Genomic DNA, 13,495 nt, shown 5'->3' on the forward strand with positions numbered 1-13,495 from the left:
AACATAGTAAAAACCTTGGATGTCTTAAAAACCTTACTGTCACCTTAATTAAGCATACATGGGCACCATCACAGGTCTTGCACTCAAAGAAAAGCAAGAGATCAAAGCAAGCTTTCAGTTGAACTGGATCAGTAACTGAATAATGCCAGAAGGGGAAGGTCATGTTCAACCAGCCTCCCCACAAACCCTCTTCCCTCAAACCCAGTTCTGCCGCACCGTTTCCCACACAAAATTCCATCCACTTTGTCACACCTTTGACACTTGTCTGGTCACACTGCAAGAAGCAACACAGTAAATAGCAGAACAGCAAAATATGTTCATTTGTGAATTGCACAGTTGTTTCTCTGCTGTTTTAGTGAGTTGAACTAATTTACACACACCAGTTCTAAGGATAGCACAATGCAACACGAAGGAGGGAAGAAAGAGCAGCAGGAGCAATGGAAAGGAAACTACTCTGACAGAAAGCTATTAATTTCAAATAAAAAATGTGACACTGCAACCAAAATACTTAGCATTTTACCTCCCTATAAACTATGTTTCTTCATGACAACATTCTGCATTGCAGAATCATCAAAAAGGATGAAGTGTAAAATTCTAACTTATATGGACAACAGTTTCATGAATGAGCTCCCACTGTTACTGCAAACAAATGGTAAGTGCAGTTGAAATTACAGCCACAGCAGTACACACATATACACACACACATACTGCAGTTCCTGTGGCTCAAAGTCATTTTGATAATAATTCTGTACTTGTTAACTATGCAAGATACAAGGCAAAGAAAACTCATGAACACCAGTGAATATTCCATGGCCAAACCAAGTAGGAAACAGTGAACACTCACTGATAAAGTGTGACATTTCTCAGTGCTTCTTTATGCATATTCTTCAGTGTTCTTTAACAACGCTATGAAACTGTCCCTTGCACTAAACCAAAAATATCAAAATCCAAATGTCATCTGTTTTCACCCAAGAATGACCATTCATTTAACAATAAAGGGGCCTTTTCAAACTTGTTCTGAAAGTAACTGACAGTATCAGCTGGTCAGAAATTACATTGAACACCATCATCTGATGACAAAAACTGAAATTAAAGATACACAAGAGTGAGAAAACATGACAATACATAATGGAATTCATCCCCCTTTTGAAAGATTAATTTGTATTTTACAGTCTAGTAGTTACCTGTAAATAAATTCACACTTCTATCCCCAAGTCTACACATTTCTCAAAAGTCAAGGGAAAAGATAGGAAGAAAAAGGTTAGCATGTTCATACTGTTGATATAATTTTTCTTTGTTTAAAGCAGTTATTTTAAACTTGTAACTATATAACACTGCCAAATTAATCCACACAAATGAGGTAGTTCTTTTTTTTTTTTTTTTTTTTGCCTATTTGTCATGGTAACGTTTTATCTATACATCATCTTACCTACATAAAACCTTTTCACTGCACATATACTTCAATTGGAACAGATTTTTTCCAAAAATCAAATTAACTATATATGTAAAGCCTTAAGGTATGGATCTATGTAACACAATAAGTATGGGATTTACCTCACTTCTTCAAGATGCACAACAACAGTTTAAATGTTGCTTCTTCCCAGCCTAAAGACAATATATATTTTTCTGCTGCTTTCTAAGAAGAAAACCAACCATGCTCAAGCTTGTTTTTCTCTATTTCTTGGAGGAATCGCTGGAAATAGAACCAGAACAAGAAACGCTCAATAACCAACACACAAATGTTTAAGCTGCAAGCGGACCAATTTTAAAAGGCATTTAAAGATTTTATTTTTTTTATTTTTTTTTTCAGTCAGGCTGTTTACAAGTCTGTAAATAAGGTTCAGTTTAATACTCCTCGTGTCATAATTCCCTTAGATTTCCAGCCTCCAAAACCTTGCTGGGAGAAGGGGGAAGCAGACACATTATGAAATTCCACAATAAAAAAGGGGACCAGAGGGGGAGCCTTAAACAAAACCAAATCAAACACCCAAGCAAACAACAAAACCCAACAAACCTGAAACTCTGCAAACTGATATAATTGTCCACGGAATTCTCTAATATTCAGCAGTTTCTGGAAACTCCATCAGAATTATATGATGTAATCGTCCACTTAATTTGTAGTCATTAAGGTTGAGCAGGAAAACTTGAAACACTAATAATAAAAGCCCCAAAAGTAGAAAAATAACTATAAGAAAACTCAAAATATTTGTTCAGTACTACTTTTCAATTATTGCTTCTTAAGGCTTTCAAGGTGAATGAATGAAACAAAACCAGGCTTTTATATTTTTTTTTCCCTTTGCTGAATTTTATTCTTCCCTTGAAGGGTAAATCAACCATGTACCTGAATTTAGAGAAAACAGAATGCACCACAACATACTGAAATTCTTTATTTTAAAGGGGTTTTGATTGACCAGTCTGAAACAAACTTTCACACATTTTTCTCTTAGAAAGAATATAACTCATCACAATTCCTAGCCTCATTCAAGGAGACGTGAATATTCAGCTGCAGCTTGATAATTCTGTAACCCTATTGATACTCTTACTAACATAAGAGTGAAGAATAACTGTACCAAGTCTCTTCTTTTACCACCAGATATAACAAATATTTACATAGGGCCAAGAAAATTTAGGGGGAAGAACCAACAGAAGGATTCTGAGCAAGTATGAGAGTTTGTCAGTGGAGCCATTAGAGCTCTGCAGATCAGCAGCATGATTTTTAAACAACAGCAAGTTCTCTTGAGGATTTTTGTGTACTGTGGTTAATATTTACACAGCAATGTTGATTTTCCTTAGCAGAGTTATCTGCAAGGCTACCACATCCTGAGCTTCTGCAAAGAGAAACACATATACGTGCATTACACTGAAGAAGGGTTGTCTGCACATGCTCTGTGGAACCATTTGGACCTTTTAGATTTGTAGCAGCCCAGTACAGCAGCAGCTTCGACCAAGTTGCCAGAATTCCTCAAACTAAAAGCAGGAAAATATATCTACAAAGGAAAAAACACAGAGTAGTCCTAACTACAGAGTGAGGCATCAAAGTTCCTTTCAAAGGATATAATGAGAACTCTCAAAATGAGAGATTTGCAACGATGAAGACTGGCTTTGCTTTGCCTGCTAGCACTTGCAATTCTTGGCACCCAATTTCCCCATTCTTAAGTTAGAGAGGGAACTTAGTGGTATATTTGAGTACAAAATAAACAATTTCCACCAAAAGATGTCTGACTTTGCTCTTTCACGTTAGTCCTTGGATGGAGGCATTTAAGCCTCCATCATTAGTTTTACAGTCCATATTCATTCATACTACTATGACAGCAGAGACACTTCCTATCAATACAGGCAAACTGCAGTCAAGCAGTACTTATAGAGCACAGGGTGTGCATCAGCAGGCTGAGGAAACCCCATGGGTCTCAGCCTTCCCAGGCCAAGTGACAGAGCTGTGATTCAGCAGTTTCAAAGAACATAAAATCTATGACTATATTTCCTTCTGACAAACATAACCCATGGAAAGTAATGTGTAGCAGGTTTCTTTTTCTACTTCCTCTTGCATTTCCACTCTAATTCATGGAAAGTAATGCAAATATTTCAGGGGGTATTTTAGGTTTTAACAAGAGCTACTGGATTTTGCATCTCAATAAATCTGGCAGTGCTTTTAAGCACCTTCATCCTTTTGCTCTTGAAGAGACAACTGGAATTTCTGTAATTTATAACCTCAAAAGAGTAATTTCCACTACGTCAATGCTCTTATTAAACTCTGAGATCTGTTAGTATTCCTCCTAGTTGTGGAGTCTGTATTAAAATGGGAAAGGTAATCAATTTAGGGTGATGCTTAGTATATTTAGATCATAATGACAGTTTTTCAAAGACTGAATTATTTGTAGGTTTAAAGATGACAAATTCAGTTGATAGCAGTGGGTTAATTCTGCAGGGGCTGGCTCAACATCTATACCCTGCAAGCCCCCTGTCATCTTCTATTGAAATTTTGCACTGAATAAATACTACAACTTTACATTTCATGATGAAAATTTATAATTTTTAAAGGTTGACAGCTGCTTGAACATAGGTAACGAGTTACAGATGATTATTATTATATATATATATGTAGCTATGTGGGTTTGAAGCTAAAATACCTAGAGTAGCAATATCAATTACAGTAAGAGTTTACTGCTTTAATCTTTTCACTTTGACAGACTGCAACTGAGTAACTTTAATTCACATACTTCTTTTCTAAAGGAAGATTATTCAGCAAGTAGTACTCCTTAGAACAAGAGCAACTTCACTTCTCTTGCTCTTTTACTCACAGCACAGTTTCATTGGGAATAGGTTTGTTTCTGTGAGCTTTTTTAGCAATTACTTTATTAACATCCATAAAATGTAGCTTGAACCAAACACACTCTCCAGGAACTTGGTCAATTCATTTAATATTTGTGATCAGAAAAATTGAGAAAAAATTCAAGAAGACTGACATCTTCACATTTCAACATTTAAAATACTCTGTAGCATACAGCCACAAGCAGATTTGGGTGCCGTTCAGAAAAGACCTCCCCTTCCTTAAAACACTGTATTCCAGTGGTCATGATAAAGAGGCATGAAGGAGGAAAACTTGGGTTTCCAATTCCCTTTCTGGAGGGTATCCTAAGCATTGGAACCACAAGGATTCCCACATATTGTATGGTTATCTTATACATACACAATAAGGGATAATCTACTCTGAAGGTTTTTGAGCAGTGCACACATCTCACGTACCAACATTCTAAGCCAAAACCAGATCTCGCATCATAAACAAAAAAACCCAAGCAAACAAACAAACAAAAAAACCACAAAAAACCCCCACAAAAAAACAAAACAGGAAAAACAAAAAAAAAAAAAACCAACAAAACCAAAAATCAAACCACACCACCACCAAAAAACCCCAAAATAATACCAAAACAAAAACAATCCACCTATCCATCTGGGTTCCTTTTCTTGGCTCTGCCCCAGCCTGTAAAACAAAGAAAGCTGACAGTATTAGCAGGTACCGGCTTTGTCCACAGTGCAACACAGTGTTTTGATCCAAAGCAGGTAGGGCATGCCATGCTTCTTTGCTGATCCAAAGTGGTATTTATAAAGTCATTACTTCTTTGTGGTATATGACACTGTATCTTTTCAGGAAACCACCTGAATGATTGTCTGCCCTAATTCTGCTGGCATACATGGAGCTAGCCCAGCCAGGGTGGCTGCACTCCCATGTCACCAGGGTGCAAGCACAAGTCCAAGCTAACAAGCAGCACAAGCTAAGGCCTTCCTTTTGTTCTCTCTGCAATCTGCAAGGTGCTCCAAAGCCTATGGGTGAGCACCAGCTTGTTTCCAAATACCTGAGAGGCACTGAAGTTTAGGTTCAGATTTGTCAAGACCAAGCAGGGCAGGGTGAAACGTAACAGTTCAAGTACTTCAGAGCACTGACTAGCCATGACCTCCTGTCACTGTGTTAATGCAGGGGCTGGTCAGGAGCTGTAACAAACAACAAAATCAGACTAACTTCTCACAAATGAAGTGCTTCCCTCTCCACCCCATACCATGATAAACAGAACGACATTTTTTCTAAGATACTACTACCGCCCTGGAGACAAAGCCTGGAGATCTAAGCAGCAGGGAAGGGTAAAAAAAAGCATCTTAGCTGAAGAACTAAGAACTAGACAACTCAGCAGATTTGGAGGAAGGCTCTAAAAGAAAAAGAAAAAAAGGCTGCATTAGGGAGCACTGTCGATTAGTATTATGTGCTTTACAAGTGCATAGGAGGATGCAAACTATCTTTTGTAAGTATCAGCAATCCATATCCAAATTTGACAGAACGAGTAGTGTTTTGCACAGACAAACCCACACTTCTCATTCCTGGTCTGATTTTCTAGCTGCCTTCTGGTTATTCTCTTGCCTTCCCCATCAGCTCACAGTACCTGATCCAGCTTTACTGCATGTGGTCAAAGCACAATAGTATTGGATTTAAAAATAAAAGAAAACCAGATCAGGGTCAGGAACTTCAGCTGGAAATAAAGAGAAAGGGGATGCCACCTGACAGCTTCATTAATGCACCAAACCTTTAATAGGGTTAAGATTTTATTAGGTGAAATAAATCAGGCTGAAGAAACATTTCAAAATTACAAGAAATGTGAAGGCTGGACAAAACATGTCTTCAGAAAAATAACGGCACAAAGAACTAACAATATAGCTTCTCAGAAGCACTGCCATGCTAACATCATTCTCCTGTTTTACACATTTTGGGAACCATCATCCTAATCTGGATCCATCTGGCCAGCTTTAAATAGCAAGCTTCTTCCAACATCAGTCCTGAAAAAGTAACTTGACATTAGTTAAGACTAGCAGCAGCACAGCAACACCTCTGGCTTATTTATTTCTGTATCCCTTTGGCAAATTGTTAACCTCTCTTCTTTTTACCAACATGTTTCTGATATTATCTCAGCATTTTAGCAATAATTTGCATATTCACCTTAGCTTCATCTCCTTTGAAAAGAAAGCAGAAGAGTGCGTCTGCAGGAACAGAACTGATGCAAAAAAACAGCTGACTGGCCATTTCTGTAATTTTAGGGCTACTGTGACTAAATAAGTGCTTATTCACTTTCAGCCTACCCATTTCTCTCTTCTGCAGTGATGTCATGCATTTGTATTTGACCTCAGCCTTTTTAATGGACATAATTTGCTGTTACCACAAATTCAACATTATGACTTCACTAAAACACTGAAATGAATGCTAAGATGTTTTTTGAAAGGGCAAGATCTTATAAATGTGTATTTTATCTTCAGTAACTAGAAAATGTACCAATCAGAATTATTTATTTCTGCTTTAATGCTGATATGTCTAAAAACCTCTTCAATGCTAGAATTTAAGTCTGAATTCAGATACCCTGTTTCAAGGTTTTGTTCAAACATCAATACAGCCTCTAGATTGGAAATTTCGATTCATCTTAGAAGGAAAAACACAAAAGAGGAAACAGACACCAAACAGAAGCCTTTAATACACAGAAAGCTGTTCCCCATGAATGCTAAATCAGCTATGTCTACAGCCAGCCACGACTAAAGCTTTTAGTAACAGTAAAGAGCACAAAGTTTAACAATCCTCTCTTTCTCCTCCTGTTCATAACTTAGTATTTTACCTCAATTCATAACTCTTCTAGGTAATAACAAATATGACCTCTTAAAAGATTATGCTTCCAATTCAACTAAACACTTCAGTGCACTCTTAATGTAAAAACTTTCTTGTGCCTCAGGTGTATGATTCAAGTATATTCTTAAATATAGGAGCACCAAATATGAAGGCAAAATCCTACTCCCTTTCATTTAAATAGAAGTTGAACTCTACAAGTGTTAGTCAGCATTTCTGAAGCAAGCAAAGCCTGCAATCTGCCAATCATACACCCTCACATGTGGCTACTGGTGATGACTCATGCCCAGTTAAGGTCCCAATTCCACAAGTATGAGTACTTCCCAAGTAGTTTAACCATTAACTTTAAAATACCCTAGATTTCACTTCTTCAATTGAACAAGTCATTCGCCTACATCAGTCTTTGCAGATTCAGGTCATAAGCATCATTTTTTCCACTCAGCTAAATTGATGCTAATCAACAGCAGGGCAAAATTACTGGGCAGGGAGGCACAGTGTTTAATGATCTGGTCATGCTATTTAGAACAAAACTATTTGTGCCCCTTTTAAATCAGTCGAATTATTAAATGTAAAATCTATAATATGAAGCCATATCAGCTCTACACAAAATACAATTTAACAGCATAATCAACGACAGTTTATTAGCTACTCACAGTTTGTGCAAATAAAGGTTGCTTAATTTCACAGCAGCAGATGTTGCAACCTGTCAGTGGTTCATGTAAATTATTAGTGGTCATACACAATTAAAACCCAGAAATGAACCACTGGCTTCATTGAAAACTTTGAACACAACATCAATGGGAATTTTGATTACAAGTTAGGCCAGGTGTTTCCTAAAACATCCAAACTTGGAAAAACAAACAATCAAACAAACTTAAGTCCCTTATTTTCAGTGCTCTCTTTCGAATATCTGGAGATTTCTTAAATATTTTGTGGAAGGTTTTTTCCTAGATTTTAAAGTTTAAAGGAAATGTTAATTGCTTAGCTACTGCATGCTTCCATTCAAAGAGGAGGAATATTAACATGCAGTTGGAACTCTCTAATCCTAATTATTGCTAATGAAAAAAGGCAGTCACTCCCATTGCACTGCATAGAGTAAAAACAACAAATAACCAGCTTTATCCTTTAATCAGATCCATTCTCTTCTTCTAATTGAACTAACTATCTGAAAATGGCACCCATCCAGAACGTTTTAATCCTGCAGCAATCCTTTCCCCAGCAAGAAAATATACAGTATAATACTTTTACCACTGAGTGTCAAAACAGTTCCTAGAGAGTCCTATGGTCTGATTACCATTTAATTTGCATTCCCTAAAGAAAGAATTATGGATCTGTTTGAAAGAAAGTCAAGTATCAGAAATTGCATGTTCCCAAAAGAGACATAGTCTTTTTTGTCTATGATAATCTCATTACTTCCTCATTAAGTAAAACTTAATCCAAAGTAGGAAGATCAATTTGAGTAGCACTTAAAACAATCAGCTTCATGGAATACTCTGTCACATTCCAAGGGGCTGGGAATAGCTCAGCAGCTTTCTGAGTATCTGTACAATACAAGAGAACTACTATTCCCCCTTTGTTCTTTGAATATTTTAAGTAACAAATCCAAGATCAAACAAACTTAAAAAACTCACCACTTTATATAGGGAAAAAAACCCAACAACCAACCAACCAAACAAAAGAAAGGAAGTAAATTAGACAAGCTGACACAAAAAGGGTAGGAAATGAAGTCACCCAGGTCCACTGTGCAACCTTGAACCAAGTGAGTCAGCTTGCTTTGAACAAGCATGCAAAATCCCTTTTCACTGACCAAATGCACTCACTGAAGTTAGCAAGCTGCAGACAGTATACCTGGTAAGTCCAAAGTTTAGCCAAAAGAGAAGATGAGAAAATGCTCCGAGGCTTTCAGTAAATTATCACACAATGGTTTGGTCTGGAAAGGACCTTAAAGGCCATGTAGTTCCACCCACCCTGCCACAGGCAGGGACACCTTCCACTAGATGAGGTTGCTCAAAGCCCTGTCCAACCTGGCTTTGAAGATTCCAGGGATAGGGCAGCCACGACTTCTCTGGGCAATTCCTGGCATGTGGCTGGGCAGGAAAAAACCTGCTTTGCTGAGCTAAAAGCAAACATCCAGAAGCACCATTTACAGACTTCCAGATTTGAACACAAGAAATCTTCAGTTTTATTATATACTTTTTAATCAGTGTTCTACATAATTTCCTATTTATTACCTTCATGCATAATAAGAAGTTACAAATTAAACAGTATGAAACATAGTCATTTAAAGATTTATTGGAATATGTGAGTTACCCATTATAGCACCCTACAATTTTCTCCATTACTTAAGAAATAACAAATGTATAGTTAAATTGACCTTTGACTATCTGACTTGTAAGGCATATCTGCTTATTTGCTAGCCTGTGTGGAAAGCAGGATTTGTAATGGTGCAGTAAGCAAATTAGCACTCTGCTGCTCTGCATCCATCAGATAAAATGCTTAAATCTACAGTACTCATTTAGCATAACAGAAGTAAAGATGCTGTAATAGAAAACTGCCATAGGATCAATGTTCCCTGCATGACAACAAAGTATCTGGGCTTTGCCTTGACTCTCTTTTATTTTCTTTCTTCTTAGGTTTTTTTTTCCTTTCCTTAATGAGAAACGAAGCCAAAACAGTAGCCTGAGACTCCATAAAGACAGTTTTGGAATCAAGCATTTCAGCCATCCATACAAAACCCATATAGAATCTTCTTTTTTAAACCAACAAAAGATCTGATTCACATGAACAAGGAGACAAAACCTAGCAGTGCAGAAAAGTAGTGAGAGAAGTGATTTTCTTGTTTAGCATTTCTTTGTTTAGCAACACCAAAGAAATGATGCTCCTGGTCCTAAATTTGACCTGCCTTCCAACTGCTAAATGAATCAAATTCTTCTTGCTTGCATATAACTTGGAACATTTAACTTCATGGTAAAATATATTCCAGGACAAAGTCATATTATCCATGTAGAGCATTCTCTGAAAAAAAAACCCGAATCAAACCAAAACCAAAACCCAAACAAACCCAGAAAAAAAACCAAACAACCCCACCAAACAAACAACCCCCCAAAAAAAACCAAACCAAACCCAAAGAAAGAACCCAAAACAAACCAAAACCCAAACCTGTATGAAAAGGTTCCTGACCCACTGCTGGATGCCTTCTCCTCACAGCTCTGCTGACAGAACAATTTGTGTAAGCATTTCTTGGCAAAAGTAATACTACACAAATTCACATGTTTGGTGACTTCAGGGAGAAGTCAGCTGGCTTCTAGTTTACATGGTGTGGGGTTATAGGGTTTTTTTAATCAGTGCTTCAAGAACTATTACTCTGAGTAAGTACAATTTCTCCTCAAACAACATATGTTTTCCTATTATGTCCTATGAGAAGCTACAGCTTTCTCAAGTCGCAATGATTTGCACATTTATGGTTGTACTTAAAAGCAATTCTGTATCAGTCTTCTCAGAGTTTAACAGATGGCTTCACAAACCGAGTTTAAGGTGAAGACACACAAACAAGGCTAATAGCCATTGGCGGGGGAGAGGAACTGGAGGAAACAGGACTGTGTGAGTTAGTGCTGACATCAAAGACTGTATCACTGTACCTTAAGCTAGCCTAGCTGATTTTTGTCTGATAGTAGCATAGCTGAAGTCAGAGAAGAACATTTGTCTGCAGCCTATGAGATAGCAAGCAAGAGAGAGAGATAACTCATATGATTTAGAAGCCACTGCAGGTTATTTTGTCAGGAGCATCAGTATCATTTTGCACAGCTTTTCCCAGTTCTGCTAGGCCATATTTGCAGAGTTATGTGCAGTGAAGCATTTGGCAGACTTTCACTTTAAATTAGTGCATAATGTTGTCCAATACCCTACTACAAAAAATAAAGCGTGCTTGGCTGAAGGCTCTCATTTACAACCTTGGAAACATAAAGCCCATAAATAAGAACCAAGCTTCTTTTTGCACAAATGTTTTCTTTGTTGCCTCCTTATTCATAAGGTTCTCTAGATTTCAGTTTGAAATTCTGTGTCCCTAGTCAGGTAAGAAAAATTACAATTTGGTAAACTTCTCAACATTTTTTCCAGGCCTCAAATATGCCCTAATAAGACCAATAATATGTTGTTCAGCTTGAGAACTGTAGCAGTCAGTAGGAACTGCAAAGGATTTTAGTAGACCTTCACCTGTCCTTGAGCAGATATAAGTACCTGTGGAGCTATTTTTCTGTTTGTTTTGGTGTGGTGTTCGGAAGGGGGGTTGTTTTGTGCTTTGCGGTTTTGTTTTTTTTTTAAATATCCTTTTCTACAAAAATTACTTACAAGCTTAGGACTGGAAAACCCAAAGAACGACTTCTAATTGCCTTTATTGGACATCCCATTCAGCTTTTCCTCACATCCTTTCACCAAATTGTCCATTTGGCTGCTGTCAAACTGCCCAGTTTTGTCAGATGCAGTAATATCCAAAAACAACCCTGACTTCCAGGTGCACGTGTGGTAAAGCCTGGTTTCACAATCAGCTGGCTTCAGAAGTAAAGCTTATTTACTGACTTCCCTTCAGTGGGCACTGCGTCCTACCCTCCCACTGCAGTATGCTACCCACAGCAAAGTTCCAACAAAACAACTCAATTACAACAAAACAACAATTACAACAAAACAACAAAAAAATTACAACAAAACAACTATAAGCTGAATCAGTTATTGGAACAGGATTCTTTTGCTTTGCCAAGAAAAGGTTACTTTTCTTAAATCTGAATCAGCTTGGCAACCAAAATTACACTGTGGTCCAGCAAGGTGTTGTTCCTCAAACCTCCATTTTGCTGAAATAGGTACCAAGAGCAAAACATTTCACACTGCTGCCAAAAGAGGAGGTCCTCCTTCTGCTCTGTTTGTGGCTACTTGCAAACATCTTGGTGCAGGCACTAGAGGCAGGAACAGTGAGCTAGATCAGGAAACTGATCCAACTAAAAAATAAGAGTGTATATTGTGGGGAGGTTTCTGGGGAAACTGGATCAATTTCTCAGTGTAGCTCACTGCACAGTTGCATGATTACGTTTGCTGGCATAAAGAAAGCTGTAGAGATACCATTACAGGGTAGCACTGTCCTTTTCCATTGCAGCTGGGCTCAAGCCACATTAGAGTAGCTGTGTCATCAGAAGCTTGGTGATCATGCTGAGCACTTTGCAGGATCTAGACTCAAATATTCATACCTGATGCTTCAAAGCCATGAAAGAAAAAGAAAAATGGAAACATAAACAACTCTGCAGGACCCAAATGGTTTTCGTCAGTATTTTGTTTTCCCACAGGGAGAGAGAAATCTTATACTCATGATAGTGCAGTTAATCCTGAATGCCCCCACCTGAAACTTCAAATTTCTGTAAAAACCCTCACTGAAACAACAAAATGTCAGTCCACTCCTACTTCAGGAATACATCTTCTATTAGGTGCCACGCCTTCCCAGTTCAAAAGCAGAACATTCACTGCTTTTTAAACCAAGTTAAACTGGTTTCCAAATTGCCCAAAATAAATTGTATCATGATTGACTGAGTTGCTGTGACATCAATGCAATGGCTTGCAGTAACTTTTGAAATCAAATTGCGGGTTTTAATTAGGGGGAAAAAAAACAACAACAACAAAAAAAAACCCAACCAAATCCACACATCTAAATAATTTCTCTGGCGAACACTGAACAGCTGCTTATTTGTTAGCCTCCCATTAGCGTTACTCTTTTCTCCATTTATTTTTTTCCAAAGCTTTGTAATTTCAGTGCCTGTAAGAGATTACAGATAAAACAGGTAGCACTAGTTTCCAGAAAAAAGAGAGAGAAACAAAGGCATCACTGTTTTTGTGACTGTGATTTGTGTTTTTGTAATTGTGATCTTCATAATCCTGTATTTCCAAGGACCATTCTGTGCCAACACTTCCCACTTCCTAGCCACAGTGCCTGTGTACTTACATTAAATGAGAAAACCTGGGTAATCTTGCAATAATAGAGAAATAATCACTAAAATTAAATATAGACATGCCAGTGTTCTGCAAGGACTGTGAACATCTGTGGAATATTTAAAAAAAAAAACAAAAAACACACAGACACACACACAAAAAAACAAAAACACATAAACACCCCCCCCCAAACAAATGAACAAAAAAACCCCCTCCAATTTGGATTAATTTCAGAATACATTAAATGATGCAGAAAAAACATATTAATGACTTGAAATACTGAAGAAGCACAACAGCAGCAAAACAACCAGGAAATACCTGTTAACTAAATTGTACTCATTTTCTAGCTTTTTATGCGAGCAATCATCTTAAGAG

This window comes from Neopsephotus bourkii, unplaced genomic scaffold (genome assembly GCF_033783945.1).
Source record: "Neopsephotus bourkii isolate Nb327-2 ecotype Australia unplaced genomic scaffold, CSIRO-AGI_Nbou_v1 NB_1181, whole genome shotgun sequence".
NCBI lineage: Eukaryota > Metazoa > Chordata > Aves > Psittaciformes > Psittacidae > Neopsephotus > Neopsephotus bourkii.